Genomic DNA, 14,871 nt, shown 5'->3' with positions numbered 1-14,871 from the left:
CCAGCACAGGCACTCATCTGATGTTATGGAGAACCAGGACGGGAAGCTTAGCTGGCAGAAAATTAATCACTCTTTTTCACAGTTTAAATTTTTGTTGGGTTGATTTGAACAAACTTGCTGAGTGTTCAGAAAAATGCAGAGTTAAACTAAAAAAGAAGCTGCACACTGTTAGATTGGCTCAAATATTTTCTGAAACTTGACTTCTACCATTTGCCTAAAGTAGAGTTTTATCTGGTATGACTAGAAATCCCACCATCTAGCCACTATTTCGGACTGTGGTCTCTTACATTACCTCCAGATTTTGACAATTCTGGGAATCTCAGTGGACAAGACTTGGATTCCTTCTAGCACACATCTCTACACTTTGCTTTCCCTCCACCTCCAAATATTTCATTATACTCAAGTCAACACAATTTTTGAAGGCTTTTTGCACACAATTTATTAAGAAGCAAACCAGACTTACTTTGCCTCTCAGGTATTTTAATGAGTTGCTTATACTTTTCTCAAGCAACATTCTTTACATTTAACCATTAGCCTTCTTTCTTATTCAGCCCCTCTTTGAGGAATTAGCCCATTTTCACAAAGCCAGTGGGCACTCGAAAGACAACCAACTGCTATTTTTCTCTATACGTTACATTTCATAGCGCTTTGTTTTAATATGGATGCATAGACTGGGAGTTTATACTTTGATTAAGTACTCATAAGAATAACTGCTGACCATTCTAGGATCTCCAGACACCAGAACATGCTCTTTCCCACACCATTAGAAAACAGGCGGCAGCAGGGGAAGTGCACTGACAAGACCTCGCTGACTTACACAAGCTTTTTACTGATGCTGTGAGAGGTAACAGACCTTTACACTGAACCCTTGGTTTGTCTGCCTGACCTGCCAGCTAACTGGTGGTTAACAGTTAATGCATTTCCCAACAGTGCCCTGCGATAAAGGAACATGCTCCTGGTTTCATAATGCATATTTCTTTGCAGGTGCTGTCTCCATCAGTTAAAAGTCTGTCATTCCCTATTTACAAAGGGGTTATAAAGCTACACTGATTTTCAGGCTTTGGAAAACAGTAGCTAATATATTGTACAAATTGCAAGCCTGTTACCCATGTATGTGACTTCTTTGGAGCTCAAAGTATCATCCTTGATAACGGTGAGAAGTGCTGGCCTGGCTCTTATGTGTCTGATAAGTGCGCACAAAACAGCTGAACGAATTAACAAACCAAGAGCAAAAGGCAAAGATCGTGCATGGGATTAAGGTAGACAGTGATCCTCCCCGAAACGTGCTATTTGATCATTTCATTTTGAAAAGGCAATGTGACTTTGAAGCCCCAACATTATTTGCCATAGAGCTGAGGGATGACAGATATCCCACTAGCTCATGATCTACTGTCACAACAAATATAGTTTTCTTGTCACCACCTACAAATCCCAGGACACAACTGCTTTTCCTCCCTCCCTCCTGTTTATCCCTCCACGTCCAGCTCCACATTTCTTCACCCCACCTGCTCTGCCAGAGCTCCCGGCTGCTTCTCTCACAGTTGCTGCTGTCGAGTTCCTCAGGAGCACCAAGAGTTTCCTGAGCTCATCTGCAAAGCCCTTATCCTTCTTTAAATGCCTTATTGCTGTCATGCTACTAACTGCACGCAACGGAACATACCTCAGTTTTTTATAAAATAAGAGAAGGAAAGAATGAGTTTCTCGGGTAAATCTCGAGATGAATGCTGTTGCAGGGAAAACTCACATTTGGTCAGGATTTCACTGACACACACAGCTGATTTTTATTGGTATCAATGAGAATCTGCATAAGAATCTGACTTCTCTTGCAAAGCTTAAAACAGGGCAAGGAGATAACAACAAAATGAAGCTCATTTAAAAAAAAAACTAGAAGAAAATTATTACAACACTGACAGAGTTAATTCTGCGAACAATCACCATGTCGTGGTATTGGACCTCAAGTTTGCTTCCTACTGCTCTGGCTGGGAGGACTTTTTATACAGAGGTACAGCTGTCCTGAAAACATTCTCCAGACTCCAGCAATGGCTGGCTGGCTGGCTGGCTTCCTTCCTTCATGTCAGGGTCCTCAAGACCTTATAGCATAACCCCCCCATCATCCATACGTGCCCTTGTCAGAACTCCACCTTCCTACTACCTCACATCCAGCTTGTCAAAAGGAAATTCTCAACCTCAGCCACTTTACTCACAAATGAAAGATACAGGCAATGCCTAACGAAGAACTATTTATCACCAAATGACTTATTCTCAAGCCTTGAAGCAGTGTGAACTGTATGGTGAACACCAGCACCTAAATTAGTATGAAACAAGCTTTATATCTCTATGGAACCAAGTTAGTGCTGCTGCGCTGCCTCCAGCACCTCTGCATGGCCCTGTCCGGTGAAGTGTGGACAACCCCATACATATCAGCACCATGGGAGACGTACCAATCACTGCTGCTCCACGTATCTGAAACACGAGTGCAGGACTCCATCTCGGTAGCCTAACTCCTCCTCAGAGTCCTTTGCATCTTCCACAGCAACACAGGGTGCACTTCTCTTCAAGCATCACCTCCAGTTATTGACTTGCCTTGCTGAAAACAACTTTCTTTTTAAGGAGCAGAAGGAAAATATCTTTGTCTCCTCCTGCCCTTCTCCTGTGGTTTTAACATTCTCTCTTCTTCTCTCTAAGTTAAGGCAGATAAGACAGATTCAGACATTCAGCAGACTTGTTTGCTCATGAAGCTGTAGTTCTGCTTCTGTCATATGTTTTATGTCCTCTTTTGGACTTGGGAGAAAAATATGTTTTAGTGCTTGAACTGGCTAACTGAATATTTCAGTAATTAGGTTGAGTACCATCTGCCTTCCTGCAGATGTGTAACCCTTCTAGGACTAGATTAACCCTTCACACCTACAATATTAGCAGTCACACAAATGGTATATACAGAAGCTATTCAAAATAACCCACATCCTCTGCTATCCTGCTGGTCACTCTTGGGTTTTATTAAGGGTGAATTGTAATCATGTGAAAGATCTTGGGTCAAGATAGTAAACTTCCCACGTCTTTCCTTTCATCAGCAAAAAATGTACTGCATTAATAAGAAAAGTCACAACCATGTATCCTTGTAGTCACCAAATAAGCGTAGTGCCATTGTATTTCTCAGAGTGTCTGGCTTTAAAAGAGGTCTGTGTTCACAGGGTACAAAACACCCAACTTTCACAGACATAAATACCAACAGTCTACCCAGAAGCAATTCCCACCAGGGAATTTCTCCACAGGTCCCTAGAGGGCAATGTATCTAAGTAAAATGTGGAGCAATGAGTCCCCAGAAGAAATTCAGCAAAGGAGAGTTTCTCCCAATCTGCAAAACCAGGTAAGAATTAAACTCAACAGATATTTCTCAAGGCAGTAAGAAAATGTGTCAAATGTATGGTGCAAGTGACTCCCTGAATTGTGTCAGAAATGACCTTCTGGCAGCAACCAAAATTCCAATTAAATTCCACTGTGTAGGTAAGTCCACCTGAGACTTGAGGTTGGAGGGCTGGAGTGGGCAGCAGCTCTGGAAGAACAGCTCTCTCATCACCAGACTCATCTCCCCTCCCTACCCAACCTACCGTCACCTCAGAGATGCATCCATGGGTGTGTGCAGCTGACGCAACGAAACCCAACGTGACTTTGCTCCTCTAAGCATTACCACAGAACAAGCAATGACCTTATATTTTTAATAACAGTAACTTCAAAAAGCAGACTCTGTAATCAACAAGAAAATGCAGGTCTGAAATGGGAATCATCAAAGGCCACTAGTGTCAGAGGTTATGTGGAGGGTAGTTAGCATGGAGCTGCCTTAAAGCTTGTATTTGAACCCACCGTCTGCTCCCGAGGACCAAAGGATGCAGACATAGCACAGAGTTGCCTATAATAAGTTCCTTCCAAGCCCTCACTACAAGACAGGTTAATATGTACAGGGCAAGAGAGTCTCAGCTAAGAAAAGCCTTTAATAAAATGTTTTACAACCGTATTACATTATGGCTAAGCAGGCATGAGTTACAGCAACCTCCTTTCATCCACTAATACTTAATCTATGGCCAATTCCACTTCATAAATGAACCTAAAAGAATACAGGAGAGCTTTCAGGCAGATATAATTTGTTCTACATTTATTAGGGCAACGCAGCAATTCATAGATCACCACCTGAATTTCAGAGCATAAATGTGGTTCCACCATGTGCACTGGAGAAGTCTCTAAACACTTCCCATACAACAGGAAAACCCGAAATGACATCACCAAACCTTGGGCAAACGTGCTATATTTCTGGATGTCAGTCACAGCAGGGCGATGGTTGTCTGTACACTGGGCCAAACCAAAACCCTGGAATCATGTGCATTCACACCATAAAGCAGCTTGTATCTCAGCCAGGAACAACACTTCGGACTTTACTCCAAATTAATCCTTAATGAATGACCAGGCGTTCTGACCCTGCAGGACATTTTGTCTTTAGGGATATTTTCCTCAGCCTAAGAAGTGAAAAAGTCATCAACAATAACTGAACATCCTGCCTTCCCTGCAGTTAAGTACTAAATCATTACAATCCTGCAATTTTTCCTTGTCCCCACCATTTCTGATGGGACAGGGACTCAGAAAGGATGAGCGTATGTCCAACTTTGCTCTGGAGCTGCTGTAGCTTCACTGCCATGTGGTTGTTTGCTTTGGTCTATGCAGAACTTGCCTCTGCCTATGGTGTCAGCACAAAGTGCAATAAAAAGTAATGTGCTTTGCCTCCCAGATTATCTACCTATGGTCTATATGTTACTACAGCAGTTTGCCCAACCAAGACTGCCCAGCTGAGGAGAAAACTCCGTCTCTTCCTAAGAGACAAGATGTGACCATGTGGGGACAGTGAACGAGGTTATCTTGGGACAGGCAGCAGAGCAAAAAACAAATTGCATCAGCATGGGAAAGGATTGGCTAGGAGCAGAGGGTGTGTGGGGAACGCTCCAAGACAGAGAAAAGCTCAGGATAAACAGGGGGAAAGTGGCTGGACAAATAAAGGCCTCGGAAATGCAAAGAACTGGGCCACGCTAATGAGGGCAGCGGCACTTCCCTGCCAGCAGAAAGCTGGGGAGGGCGGAGGGAAAGGAAAGGAAAGCTGGCCACAGTGAGAAACTGTGGAAGACTTGCAAAGAGAGCTTGAGAAAGTAATCTGAAACCTCAATCTGATGGAGATAAACTGTACGGTTGATCAGGAATTTGGTGGCAGGGTTTCTCGTGATGAAAGTTAATTAACGCAAAACCTAGGAGGAGTGCAACCAAGGTGCCAAAGAGTCCTCCATGGGAACAAGGTGTGGTGGAAACAGAGGCTGCCCTTGCCCCAAGGAGCTTCCAAAGTACACTTGGGCGGCTGCAAACAGCGGGAGGAGATGAAGCGGCACCATCAGGCTGGTTTCTGAACTCCGGTCCTCTCAGTTTGGAGGCACCACAGGATTGGAGGCAGTTTTAAAGGAAAGTGTGCCTGGAAAAGAATAATGGGATATTTCAGCAGATGTTTATGGGGCACAGGGAAAAGGGCTCACAAAAGGGGAAATATGACAGGGTTCCTTTGAAAATGTATCAGGGGTGAAAGTTCAGCACGATGGACTAATTGGAGAGAGCTGGGAGTAACTGCTTGAATAATATATGAGATGTAAAAGAGGTGAAGGAGACATGAGGAACGATCTTGCAGTGCAACAGTCTATATCTCAGGAAACAGAAGAGACAGAGCTTGCCGACAAACTCGTAAACAGGAGGGGAAGTACTGCGACTAAAGTTTCCATAACATGCTGCTGCACTTTTTTTTTTTCTATATAAAGCACCCTTTGACGAAAGCCTTTAAAAAGTCATTGTTACCCTGAAAATATCTAGAGTTAAAAAAATAATTGTAAAATCTCTAGCTGTGCCTAACACTGTTGGTAGGATGCAAAACTCACAATTAGATCTACATTTTATTTCTAGCTCTTCTATTAAGCTACTACATAAATTCAAGCTAGTCCCTTTACTGTCTGAACATCCCACCTGTAAAAGGGGCATAAAACAGCCGTCTGTGTGACAGACATTAATGCTTTGAAATGCCCAGATGCAAGCATCTGTAAAAGGTGTTGAAAGGGGTCTTTTCTAGAGGCATTGCCGCACATTCTTCCTCCTATTTTCATTTATCTCCCTTTCGCTGTTGAAGAGACATCTACAGGTTTTATTTGTAATACGCTGTCATTTAAATGTCTATCCAAGCAAAATAAGAGACTCTCATTACCTTAACATACACTAGGGCGAAATCCCTACTAACCTGGGTAAATGCATCTTATAGATTGCAGTATTTTATGGGAGCTGTATCAATACTTTCTCACATTGTGCTTCAAGACAGATGCCAGTAGGGAGAGCTCCGGGTTTTGGTGGGAACTTCTCTAATAACCTCGTGGTAACAAACTCAGCCTACTTTATAACCACACACACAGAAATCCTTGTGAAGTCCCCAAGGTTTTCTATACCCCCGCAATCTATGTTTTGACTTTAAATTCTTATTTATGGACATCAGTCGTAATTTCAATACTAAGTACTTCTTATCCCTACACTTACTGTATTTAAGCCATTTAAATAGTCAGTTCCTTTTAGCCATTTAATTCCTTCCCCACCATGAGCCATATAGTATGTGTTCACTCAAATGACTGAGGCTACTTTTTAACTTCTCTACGCAAGCGCTGTGATTTTGACTTACTTCATACAACTTTGTAATACTCCAGATTATTTTCCCTTTTATGAGCTATGTATAAAGTCAGTATATATATATATATATATATATATATATATATATATATTTGTGACTGTTCTGGATTTCCAATGGTTTAATTCGGAACACATTATGCTGCAACATTTTGCAGCCGTATGTTCTTTTTCTAGTTTGATTATTAGATGGAAAATTATTGAGTCCTCACTGGTGAGTATTCCTGTGCATGCTAGTATTAATATAAAAGCTGTTTATGTTGCAGAACATAAACTGCCATTTAGTTACATTAGAATGAATACTAGATGGGTGTCTGCATATATATATATATATATATATATATATATATGTGCATACACACACACACACAAACACACTGACTTCTTAACTAACCTAATCTGTATAAAGTACTTTAATATTTTTGTCTGGATGGTGCCACAGAAGTGCAAGTTTTTACATTTTTCAGCCCTGAAGTTTCAATTGGAAAACGAATGTAAGTGAAAGAAATCTACACAAAAATCTATCACATACTTATACTTTAGCAACCAGGAAAATCGATCCAAATATACTCACCACTGTAATACTTTCTATTCATGTACAAAGCAGCATTTGATTTCAGCATGAAAGTTTTAAAACCAGACTTTTCTTCCCAGAGCGAATAGCATTGTCGGGGCTGCCATCCAGCGGTGAACCAAGGGCTTCACAGATGATTGAAACTGCAGGTGTCAAGGCTGAAAAAGATTAAGAATAGCACCTAATAATGATGCTGTCACTACCAAAGGTAGGAATAATTTCTTTAGCCAGCTTCAGATATTATTGATAATGTTTAAATAAAAGACATTTATTTCTTTTTCCAAATGTAGCTGCACAAAAGCAACGCTTTGTACTGACTATCCAAAGCAGATAAAATGAGGCTTGTTCAGTCACAGTCCAGTAAACAAGCTGCAGTTGAACACAGGTCTTAGATACATTCAAAATATTACAAGCCTGATTCCCCGTTTGCACTGGTCTGTCTCCATTTGATTTGGTTTATCCGGGTGTTAGATGAGACAGGAAAATATTTAAGGTCATTATGTGTTTCTACTGCTTTTTAAAATATTAGAGGGAAAAAACTTCCTCATACAATCGAAAATTATTCCTCCTTAGGCTATGAAACCAAAGGACAATTTAAATCTATTTTCTTAATAATTTTGTTAAGTAGCAGTGGTTTGAGCATTGTGTGCCTTGTGTACCTTTAAAAAAGCTCTGATGGAACATTCCATTTCCCTCATTTTATGAGCTTTCATATTTATTGCCTTGTCTACTGTGCATATGAATCTTGGTATTTGTGACAGATTTTTCTTAGTTTGTTCCATTGTGTACATACCATATGTTGTCTATGCTCATAAAACACTCAGTAATTGTATGTGCAGAAAAAAAAAATCAACTTACTTGCTAAGAAACTTAGGAACTTTCAGGTTATCCCTGCAGAGGTGTTTTTAAATCCAGCCCCAGGAAACAATTGCCTCCTTAGAGCTGTGATGAAGCTTTGGCAAGATTCTCAGATGTATTTGGCAGTTAGCGTCTATTGATTTAAATAAAAATTATGTACCTGAATTCCAGCAGGATCTTGGCTTGACTGCTGTTGACGCAGATTTTGGATACAGGAATGCCATCCCTGGCTCCCTAGTGCAATGCCTGGGGATGCAGTAGGATTTTTATTGTTTTCAGGATGAGTCATGCAGGCAGCAGCACAACAGATGGTGCAGAGTGTAGAACAATAAAGACAAAGACATGAGACAGCTAAGAGAAAACTGGAACAGTCAAAGGAACAACCAGAGGTTGAGAGGGGCTGAAAGGATGAGAGAAGCCAGGAGGTTGAGCTTTGCCATGGAGAGCAGGAGGTAATGAAGTGTGGAGTCAGTGCAGGGTGAAGTAGCTCAGACAGTGGTCAATAGGGAAAATTAAAGGACCTGTAGTCAGAGCAGAGGAACAGAGGTAGGACAGCCAAGAGGAGCAAGGCTGATGGATCACCAAGTGGCTGGTGGGGCTGAGTGATGGATTTTGGCATGATAAAAGAGAAAGTACTGGAGGAAGAAGAATAAGGAAGAGCTGAAGTGACTGATAAATAATATTAATACCCTTTGAATCCAGAAATACCACAGCAGTTAGAAGAGAGCAATCAAAACCAGCAGTGACGTCCTGAAACTCAGAAGTCTAAAATGACAGCAAAGAAACCAGGCATGGCAGCTGCTGAAAGACAAGAGCTTAAAGCCCTCCAAAAGAGCTCAGGCCAGCAGCAGGCCAGCAAAAGGAGATGAAACACAGTAGTTCAGAGCTGGTGTAACAACCAGCTATTGCTGAGAGAGGCAGATGCTTGGGTAAAACACCAAGGAAATGAAATTCCACGGGTGAGTGAAGCAGTTCCTGAAAGGAGAGATCTGGAGAAGCCTGTGTAATTGATAAGTGTGTTGGTGTCTTACTGCTGCTCCAGCTCAGTGAAGGCAGAGATGCAGGTAAAGCCCCATCAGCAAAATACTTCCTAAAAATGTCACAGGTTCCCTCCACCCACTCATCACCCTGGGCAGACACCCAGCTGTAACACATTTTAGTGAAAGACTAACATGGAAATTAGGAAAGAAAAAGGCCTTACACATTCTTCTATACATTTCTACTTTCCTTATCCCAATAGCTAATTCATTTTCTGTCCTGGTGGTAGGCAGTTAATGGAGCTACTTTCTGCTGTCATGTCTAGGTCATGCAACTACTCCATTTTTTCAGACTGAATCAAGGCCAGCAGGATTCTGTCCTACAGCTGCACCACAGGGATGTTTTCAAAGGACAGATTTAGTTATTTACAAAGACCTTTCCATAACTGTTTTTAAAGACTGAGGGTGCCAGTGTATGGAAGGTCAAGAGTTTTGTTCTTACCCATGGAATAACAAAGATGGGCAGCTGCTGGAAGACACCTCAAGAAGCCAATCACTCATCCCAAAACAAGGGCAGATGTATCTGCAGATTTTAACAGGCATTTGCCAAGCCTGTTCTTAAAGCTGCACACAGCAGAAATTCCTTCACTGCCATGGACCGTCAAGTAGCCAACTATTTCGCTCTCAAAGATATGTTTCTAGTACTATCCCAACTCTTTCTTGCTGCTATTTAAGCTCTATCTACTACTGACACAGCAACAAAATTACTCCATTTCTTTCCACACTTAGTTTTATGCCTCATATACTCTGTAGTTAAAACTTTTGCAAATATCTCAGTGTGATGTTGTATTGGTGCACAAAAGGCAAACAGTCCTCTTCAGCTTGTGGTCCAGCAGAACCCAACTTACTCTGAGGAATCCACATCTCATCAGTTACTTTGTTTGAACAGCATTGGTATTTTGCACTACTTCCTAGAAAGAATAAACCAGCCTACTTTTTTGGGGTACTCTTTGTGATTTGTTAAGACCACTACGCATCCTAATTCTGCTCTCCCAGTGGTTTCTCAGGTTTACGATTTCTGCTAATTTATTAAGTACTCCCTACTCGATCCAGGTCACTGGCTGTTGAGCAAAACTAACCACAGGACAGAGCTCAAAAATAAAATACCTTTCCCACTTTGATAAAAGTATATCAACTAATCAGTAAACACTCTCTGAGAATCGTTTTCAAAGTACTTTGGCATCCAGCTTACAGTTGTTTCAGCTAAGCCAAGTTTCCAGAACATTCAAAAGAGTATCAAAAGCTACAGCCTAAACATCTGCTTTTCTTTTATCCACGGGGCCCATAACTGTCATGTATGGCTTTTTCTTCAAATAACTTATTCTTTAAAAATCCAAGTTGGCTACTCATCTTTTTGCTATTTTCTTCCAGGTACTTAAAGTGCTTCTCCCAACCCCCAAAACATTTTCTTCAGACTGAAGTTGAGCTTAGTTTTTTATTATTCCCCATCACTCACACTCTCCACTCACATTTAAAGACAGATGAGGTACTGGAAGGCTTCGTATAGCGAACGTATTACCTGTCATCCAGGAGCTGTCAGGAATAGCTAAAGGTTCTGAAATTGTTTCAGCCTGTCTACTAAGGAACATAGAAAAACTTAAACATTCATGGTTTACTTTAGAATAACCCAACCAGGCTGAGTCCTTCCAAAACTTGTCTTTCCCTGTTTCCAGCTAAGAGTGCACAATTACCACCAGTGACAAAACAATACCCATCCCCACATCAACATTGATCTTTGTGGTGAAAACTGATACAAACCAAAAAAAAAGGAGAAAATTACAAATGTCAGTTTATTGCACGCATAAGGCAGTAGATGATACCATATTGATCTTATTTACTCACAGCTAAATATTATTTCTTGCAGCCTGCAGGTAGAACACTCTAAGAGCTTTGACATTTATAGAACCCATATGAGGTAGTTACGTGATGAAGTGAAACTCCTCCTTCTATACGAAGAACATTAGCAACTAAACTGATATCATTAAACAGAAGCCCGGCAAACTGCCCTATAGATTCAAGCTACTAGATATGAGAATGCGGTGCCTCACATCTCCGTCACCAATTAGAACATGGTGCAAGTCAGACATGCTTGACTCCCATTATAGTGCCACAGCTGTTGCTCTAAAACGAGCTCACGGTCTCAGTCCAGGTCTTAGCTGATGAGTATCCATGTCGAACAAAAAGGACATGAACATAATTCATTCTTACCAAAGAAACCAAAACTCTCATTTTTCTAGTAGCTGCTTCCCATGAAACACTACTTTATGTAGAGTTCGATGTATTAGTTGTATTTTCTTGCTGTTACTGAAATCCAGCTTTCTCCAACCATCAGTATAGCTGAGAGGCCTCAATGTGACTGCAGAGCGTTACAAAATGTTCTCTTTCTGAGATTCTTATGATTGTTCCACTTCCTTTCTTGTAATGGTTTCAACCCTCTTTAACCGTGTTCTGGAAGAAAAACATCCCAAAGAAACTGCAAAGTTGAGAAGCAGCAATGAGAAACTCTAAAAATAGGTCGGAGCTATTGCTGCAACTCTTTTTGTGAGGAAAACCGTAACAACGAAGGAGAAATACAATAATCACATTCACAAATATGTAATACTGATTATGATATCACAGACATTGCTATGTTGCAGGAAAACAGTTTCCATTGTATGTAGCATTTCCACATGTCAAGAAAATAAATGAAAATTCCTGTCTTCCCCATACCCACGTTGGCTCCCTGTATTGGGAACAGCAGAAGAAATTCAGGATTCTCAGTTTCTAAGACTGTAACTCTTAGGAAGTCTAATATCTACTGCTTCCTAATTCATATATTAAGAACACAACCATGTATATAAAATACACAACTGGAACTGGAAAACAGGTAACTATAGCCACTATATCAAAGAGTATTTTCTGAACAAGCAACCAGGTTTGCAAGTAGTTAACTAAAGCACTTTCAGCTTCCTAAACAAAATTCTGTATATTTAAAATCAGAATTCTGTAAATTAGTAAGAAAGTCTAAAGGCTGTGCTTAAAAGTATTCTGCATCAGTCTAAGAAAGGTGTCAGTTTTATATCAGGCATCAGTGTGGACTACTTCATACCAGTAAATAAACTTACCTGTAAAAAATACTTTAGGTTTTAGTTAACAATTTCACATCTTTAAAAAGCTGGTATTTGGACTTACAAAAAATGCGATGCTTATCTTTACCAGCGAAAGCATTTATCAGTATGTCCTCAAAATGGCTGAAATGTCTCCCTTCCTCCAAAAATTGCTTCAATGGCACAGGACTTCCAAACACGTCTTGATTCTTGGAGAAGGAAGGAGGGCAGTCCGTAGAAATCTTCAAGGCACAGAAGCCAGCCGTCCCCATGTGCTGAAAGGCGAGCTAGCAAGGAAGAAGACTGGCCTGGCTTGAACAGATAGTTTTGGCTACAACTCAGGAATAAAAAGAGAACTTAGGACCTTTGGAAGAAGGGGCAGGCAGCTCAGGAAGACTCCAAAGATGTTGTGAAGTTATGCAGGAATAAAACTAGAAGGGCCAAAGCCCAACTAGAATTGAATCTGACCACTGCTGTAAAAGACAATGAATGAAAAGTGTTTCTATAAACACATTGTAAATAAATGGAGGGGGAAGGAGAACCTCTACCCTTTGTTGGATGAAGGGGAAACATAACGACAAAGGATGAGGAAAAGCTGAGATACTTGAAGTCTTCTTTACTTCAGTCTTTAATAGTAAGACCAGTTGTTCTAAGGGCAGCCAGTCGCCTGAGTTGGAAGATAGGGATGGGAAGCAGAACAAAGCCCCAGTAATCCAAGGGGAAAAGGTCAGTGACCTGCTACACCACTTTGACACACACAAGTCTATAGGGCCAAATGGGATCCACCCAAAGGTATCGAGGGAGCTGGTAAAGGTGCTCAGCAAGCCACTTTCCATCATTTATCAGCCGTGATCATCCCTCTGTACTCAGCACTGGTGAGGAGACTGTACCTCAAATCCTGTGTTCAGTTTTGGGCCCCTCACTACAAGAAAGACATTGAGGTGCTGAAGAGGGTGCAGAAGAGGGTGATGAAGCTGGTGAAGAATCTAGAGCACAAGTCTTACAAAGCAGTTGATGGAGCTGGGGCTGTTCAGCCTGGAGAACAGGAGGCTGAGGAGAGACCTGATCACTGTCTGCTACTGCCTGAAAGGAGGTTGGAGCATGGAGGGGGTTGGTCTTTGCTCCCAAGTAACAAGTGATAGGACAAGAGGAAACAGCCCCAAGTTGTGCCAGGGCGGGATTAGATTGGATATTAGGAAAGACTTCCCCATCAAAAGGGCTACTAAGCATTGGAAGAGGCTGCTCAGGGAAGTGGTTGAGTTACTCTCCCTGGAGGTATTTTAAAAAATGTGTAGATGTGGCTCTTAGGGACGCGGTTTACTAGTTGGACTCAATGATCTTGTGGGTCTTTTCCAAACTAAATGATTCTGTGTTACTGCTCAACAATTTGCAGAAATCTGGGAAAAGTATTGGTGGTAAAAAAAAAGTCTGGTCTTTTTTTGATAGGTGTTTTTCAGCTTAATTCAATTAAACATAATAATAACAGCACAGATTGCTAAGGATTCACATATGTATATATACACACTAATTTTCAAAAGCTACACAGGTTAAATATCTCTTCCTGACCATATTAGCTTGGCATCATCACTCAGAGATTATACTGAAGCCTGCAGAGTGGCCATAGTTTCAGTATTTTCTCCAGTAACAGAAAATCAAGACCTTTACACTTCAGCATCTTCTTGTTGCATTTGGAAATAGGCCAAACTTCTGTTTTTAATCATGGAAAGATGTGTTCCTGTAAGCTTTGCTTTACCTTTATCACAGTGCTTCAATTTTGAATTTCCCACTTCACAATCTAGTTCAATTCACCCTAGAAGATACGAGCACCAAACACAGATGTACATTGTCACTAGGTAGAAGTTTTCTTTCAGTCACTGAAATACTCCTATTACTATCCTAAACTCCCACAGTAGAGGCCACCTGCTGTTACCTATAAAGAACAGCAGACATTTACAGAAAATACCAGCTGCTCTGTAATTGAAAATGGGATTCCTATAAGACACAACAATACCTCTTCTTTGCAGTTCATTTGACAGCACTCAGCAGAAATTTTACCTTGGGTGATCAAGAAGCCTCCAACCCACATCCAAAATGAACCAATCTCCAGTTGTGCTTTCTGACATCCTCCTACCTAGCACGCTCCTAATTTCTGGGTGGTCCGACTTCTGCTCTGCATTTGTTTTCCTGGTCCTCTCTCTGTTTCATGCTTTGGCAGAGGATCATACAAGATCTAGTTTGCAGCCTGTGACTGAAGAAACACAGGCGATTATTTAACTTTGTTGCAGACAATCATCATCTTTGCCTTATTCTCCCAAAACTATCTTCTGTCTTGCAATTATAAATCCACTTTATTTGTTCCAAGCTATGTCATCTAGCATGCAATTGTAATCAAATGCATCTCGCAGACCACAGACATTAAAACCACGGTCTAAGAGTACACACGTTTAGCATCAGCTGCAAACTTGTAGGCTGAAGCTGAACCGCAGTGGGACAAGCACTGAGCTGGAGGGGTCTCAATTATACTCAGTGAAGTGACTTTCTGGTTTGACTTCCCTCTCAGATGTATTAAAAA

The sequence above is a fragment of the Nesoenas mayeri genome, assembly GCF_963082525.1.
Source record: "Nesoenas mayeri genome assembly, chromosome: 4".
NCBI classification, from domain to species: domain Eukaryota; kingdom Metazoa; phylum Chordata; class Aves; order Columbiformes; family Columbidae; genus Nesoenas; species Nesoenas mayeri.
Note: the sequence above shows the minus strand (reverse complement) of the source record.